We start from the raw sequence: 6,000 nt of genomic DNA on the forward strand, positions 1-6,000 counted from the left end.
CTTATCTAATGCCTCAAACTGTTTTCGACTAGATTCCTGAAATTTAAGTCATATTCAATAATTTTCTCACCAGACTTTTCTTTCGTCTTCCGATTCTTTTTTCTGTTGACATATCAAATAAAATGCATATCTGCATGGCATCCTCAGCTGCTTGTGTGATTAGATAACCACGATTTTCCTAGTGCCTTCAGCTTTTGAACACAGTAATGAAGCCCTAATTCTCTTTGTTATCGGTTATCTGAGCACCATTCGCTTCAGTAAGCACTTGGCTCCTAAAATGAAGGAATCTAAATACAGGGTAGGTCATAAAGCAACGCACAAACTGCCTGCATCTCCTTCCGTTTCTGGAGTTTCTTCTGATCATCCCTCAAGACTTCCAAAGCTTCTATTATGCTTTTAATGTACTCAGCATCCTTTGAACTCCACCATTTCACATGATCGCTTCATATCAACTGGCACATGTTGTTTAAGAACTTACCACCTAAGTGTAGAGCTTGAGAAAAATGTGTACACATTTTGGTTCAAAATGATTCAAATGGCTCTGAGCACTATGGGACTTAACATCTGTGGTCATCAGTTCCCTAGAACTTAGAACTAATTAAGCCTAACTAACCTAAGGACATCACACACATCCATGCCCGAGGCAGGATTCGAACCTGCGACCGTAGCAGTCGCGCGGTGTACACATTTTGCACAGTGCCAAAACAGTCACCGACTTCGTTGCAGAAGTAGCTGCATGTGCTCCAGGAAGATTAAAAGAGTGATGGTTACATGGCACAAACATTGCTTTGGAGTTTATATCTAAAATATATATCTCTACACCACTTGCGTGTCCAGCCATGGTCGCAACATTATAATATCCTTGTTCACAGCAGTATTCCAGTATTTAACCATCTGATTTCCACTTGTAACAAGTTTGTTCTGTTATTACATCAGCTGATTTCCCATGTAATAGAATTAGGTCAATAAACGATTCCTCTACAATGACTTCTGAACCTGTAAGTAACGAATTACTTGAAACATTTGGTTGGTATGTGACGTATCTGGTATACTATGAAACATGATGAAGAAATACTTATTCTTAGAAATTTTCTTAAATATCGCTATTCTTATATGGTCGCCAACTAATTTGATGAATTCGTTTGGGTTTCGGGAGGGGGATGGGGGCGGCGGGAACATCAAATTTGGTAAGTAGCTTGAACCAGAGTTATCACTTCCACAAAAGTCTTCTAGTGTCCATACAAGGGTAAGGATTGTCTGGCTAAATACAATACACAATCAAGATTTCTTGTTTATACAGCTTTCCACTTCTCAGACGACTCATGTTGTTCTTACAGAACCCATCATTGATTGTTTCACATCTCTGCAGTCGCTTTCCAATTTAAAATGCTTCAACATGATGACAGCTTTTTTCGTGATCTAATATTCTGCGGTTAAGTTGTCTCCATATTTTAAAACCATGTGGCCGTAGAAAAGAACTTTTAGCTAAGAGAGAGAGAGAGAGAGAGAGAGAGAGAGAGAGAGAGAGAGAGAGAGAGAGAGAGAGAGAGAGGTGGAAGGAAAGCGATATACAGGGTGAACATTAACAAAACCGACAAACTGCAGGACCGATTCCTGACTGGAAATGGAGGAAAAAAGGTCCTATGAACATGTGTCCTGAAATGTATCATTGTCACGGTACATGGCTTTGACAAATAACAATTCCACTGACCATGAGCCGTCTGTTCCTTGTGTGTTGCAGGCTATGTGATTGACGCAGCGTACTGTAAGCAGCAGAATGGTTCGGTGTTTCTGTCGGGAACAAGCCGATATGGTGTTTGTGTACGACCAAGCACCTGGAAACGGTTTAAAGGCAGCACGGGTACACCAAAACAAGTACTATCAGAGACACCAACATTACCCAACATATCAAACTCTTTTTGGGCGTTCGTATGATCATGGGTTCTTTCTGACAGACGAACGTGCAGAGAGGCGGCGGACTGTGCCAACGCCACCTGGAGAGACTAGGTGGCGTTGATTGTGCACACACCCGATTCGGAGGACCGGGTTCTACAGGATATCCAGGCAAGTGGCCCGCCAACATGGTGTAAGCCAAAGTACGATTATGTGTATCCCACGGGACAACTACTACTGTCCATATCACCTGCACTCCCATGGAGGCCACTCTGAACGTCTGTTATGACGTGGGTGCGTTGCAGCTCTGTCCTGTGTTCCGGGACTGTTTGTTGTCATTGCACGCACACCATCCATTTCTGGACACATGTTCGTAGGACCTTTTCTCCTCCATTTCCAGTCAGGAATCTGTCACTATAGTTTGTCGGTTGTATTAATGTTCACCCTGGATAGCATATATGATGCGGACTTTCTCGGAGTATTCCAAAGATGAAATCTTATCGGGTTATCAGCCGAATGGTGGCGTCATCTTCTCGCAACGTTTCAACGACTTTCATACCCATTATTTTCCGGCGAAGAAGTTTCGTTGTTTGAAAATGATGAGTACGAAACTTATTGAAACGTTGCGACAAGAAGATGCCATCACTCAGCTGATTACCCGGGCAGATTTTATAGCGTATTTCATAGGAGAATACAACAACCAAGACCTTATATCGCTCTATTAGTTTTCTAATTTCATACAAAATCAATCCTTAGAAAGTGACCTTCCAGTATTACCTGCAGGAAAAAAAGCATCTTTATTCTGTAGCCGGCCGGAGTGGCCGAGCGGTTCTCGGCGCTTCAGTCTGGAACCGCGCGACCGCTACGGTCGCAGGTTCGAATCCTGCCTCGGGCATGGATGTGTGTGATGTCCTTAGGTTAGTTAGATTTAAGTAGTTCTAAGTTCTAGGGGACTGATGACCTCAGATGTTGAGTCCCACAGTGCTCAGAGCCATTTTTTTATTCTGTAGTCCACACGTCCCTCTGTCAAAAAGGTTATTTTTCAAGCTCTCGCTTGTACAGGGTGTACATAAAGTCCGGGAACACTTGCAATTTTTATTGCACAAGAACTAAACATTGTACAGATGTCATGCATATTGCATTTAGAAGTTTTTTTAGAAACATTCGATATGCGAACCATAAGTGACCCAGCAGACGTCAATACGGTAATCGAATTCTTGCCGCCGGTCGCTGTGGTCGAGCGGTTCTAGGCGCTTCAGTCCGGAAGCTGGCTGCTACGGTCGCAGGTTCGAATCCTGCCTCGGGCATGGATGTGTGTGATGTCCTTAGGTTAGTTAGATTTAAGTAGTTCTAAGTTCTAGGGGACTGATGACCTCAGATGTTGAGTCCCACAGTGCTCAGAGCCATTTTTTTATTCTGTAGACCACACGTCCCTCTGTCAAAAAGGTTATTTTTCAAGCTCTCGCTTGTACAGGGTGTACATAAAGTCCGGGAACACTTGCAATTTTTATTGCACAAGAACTAAACATTGTACAGATGTCATGCATATTGCATTTAGAAGTTTTTTTAGAAACATTCGATATGCGAACCATAAGTGACCCAGCAGACGTCAATACGGTAATCGAATTCTTGCCGCCGGTCGCTGTGGTCGAGCGGTTCTAGGCGCTTCAGTCCGGAAGCTGGCTGCTACGGTCGCAGGTTCGAATCCTGCCTCGGGCATGGATGTGTGTGATGTCCTTAGGTTAGTTAGATTTAAGTAGTTCTAAGTTCTAGGGGACTGATGACCTCAGATGTTGAGTCCCACAGTGCTCAGAGCCATTTTTTTATTCTGTAGTCCACACGTCCCTCTGTCAAAAAGGTTATTTTTCAAGCTCTTGCTTGTACAGGGTGTACATAAAGTCCGGGAACACTTGCAATTATTTATTGCACAAGAACTAAACATTGTACAGATGTCATGCATATTGCATTTAGAAGTTTTTTTAGAAACATTCGATATGCGAACCATAAGTGACCCAGTAGACGTCAATACGGTAATCGAATTCTTGCCGCCGGCCGCTGTTGTCGAGCGGTTCTAGGCGCTTCAGTCCAGAAGCTGGCTGCTACAGTCGCAGGTTCGAATCCTGCCTCGGGCATGGATGTGTGCGATGTCCTTAGGTTAGTTAGGTTTAAGTAGTTCTAAGTCTAGGGGACTGAAGACCTCAGATGTTAAGTCCAATAGTGCTTAGAGCCATTTGAATTCTTGCCATACCTGTCCCAGCATGGCATTGTCGACTGTGGCAGTCGCTTCCCGTATTTTCTCCTGGAGCTCTGCTACATAACGTGGTAGAGGCGGTACATACACCAGATCTTTGATGTGTCCCCACAGAAAAAAAGTCACACGGAGTGAGATCTGGTGGTTGGGGAGGCCATTTCATGAAACAGCTGTCCCCTTCTGTAGCACGGCCGAACCATCGATGCGGCAGCTCCGTGTTCAGGTACCCACGAACTTCACGATGAAAATGAGGTGGAGGCCCATCCTATTGAAAGATGAATGGAGAGTCCGATTGCATTTGAGGCATCAGCCATTGCTGCAACATGTCCAAGTAGGAATATCCAGTGACAGTGCTCTCGGCGAAGAAGAGTGGCCCATACAGTTTTCGACGTGACAAGGCACAAAAAACATTTACTTTTGGGGAAACACATTCATATTCAGTGCATTCGTATGGGTGCTTTCTACCCCAGATTCGACAATTATGCGTGTTCATTTTCCCATTAGTGTGAAAAGTGGCATCGTCGCAAAAAAAATAAGCGATCAATAATGCCATCCCCATCTTCATTCAATTGTTGCAATTGCGAACAAAACTCAAAACGCTTGTCTTTGTAGTCGTCATTGAGCTTCTGCACTAGCTCCAATATGAATGGTTTCATAGACAGCTTCTGTCGCAGGACTTTCTACACTGTCATTGGAGCCATTTCGAGTTCACAGGATGCACGACGCACCGATTTCTTTGGACTCCTTATGAATGTCTCTCATACGCACTCCACATTCAGTTCACTCACACTGGGACGTCCGCTTCTTTTTTCCAGGCACAACCAACCCGTCGTAGCGAATTTGTTGTGCCAGTGGTAAATGGCCTTCCTTGTTGATGGCTTCTTACGGTATTTGGTTCTAAACATCCGTTGAACAGTTGTAGCACACTTGTTTTCATCGAACTCCAACACACAGAAAGCTCGCTCCGCACCTGAACTCCCCATGTTTGCGACTAGCGCTGACTATCGGCAAATTACCGAACTACGCTGTGGCGGTATACATGGGGGAAAAAAATCAGGGTTTCTCTTCAAAACGACATACGTATGATATCTGTACGATTTTGGTTCTTATGCAATAAATAACTGAAAATGTTCCCAGACTTTATGTACACTCTGTATTTTCTGACTAGTAAATAATATCAGTTAAAACATTCAAAGCGAACTGCACTGAGAGTGATTTTCTGCGTAGTTTCTGTTGAAGCATTTTCAGGCAATGTTGTCTCTGCTCCTGCTGTAAAGAGTGAACAGCTTACGAATTCTGGATTATACGAATAACTCATTTTTGGTGCACTTACAGAGCTGGTGCTATAAGCAATTCTCACAATAAATCTGTCGACACTTTCAGCTAGTTTAGCAAGCTGTCTCTGTTCTCTTTTACGTCATCGCCTGCACTGGGTGGCAGATTCGTTCTTAAAGATATGATGGATGAGATAAATTCTGCAAAAAATAAACAATTGTAATAAATGCATTTAACAACTAATAAATAAACACAACTAATTGAGACTTTTAATCGGCATAGTGGCATTACTGAAGGCAAGAAGACAACTGAAGCTACAATACGCGTCAGTACATATGTACAAGTCACGACAGGAATGGCAAACAGGACAGGACGTTCACAATAAGTCCTGTAGCTAGCCAGAAATCACTGTTACAAGGAACACCGAGTGAGGTACTCATGCTACCACAGCCTTTTCTGTAGATAATTGATTTTTCCGGTCTACATCAAAATATAGTTCTTCTTTTAATAGGTACTTCAATGGACAGACACAAAAAGATGTAGTCCACTAATTGCAAAAACTATAAATTATGAAACAAAAA

This window comes from Schistocerca americana, chromosome X (assembly GCF_021461395.2).
Source record: "Schistocerca americana isolate TAMUIC-IGC-003095 chromosome X, iqSchAmer2.1, whole genome shotgun sequence".
NCBI classification, from domain to species: Eukaryota; Metazoa; Arthropoda; class Insecta; order Orthoptera; family Acrididae; genus Schistocerca; species Schistocerca americana.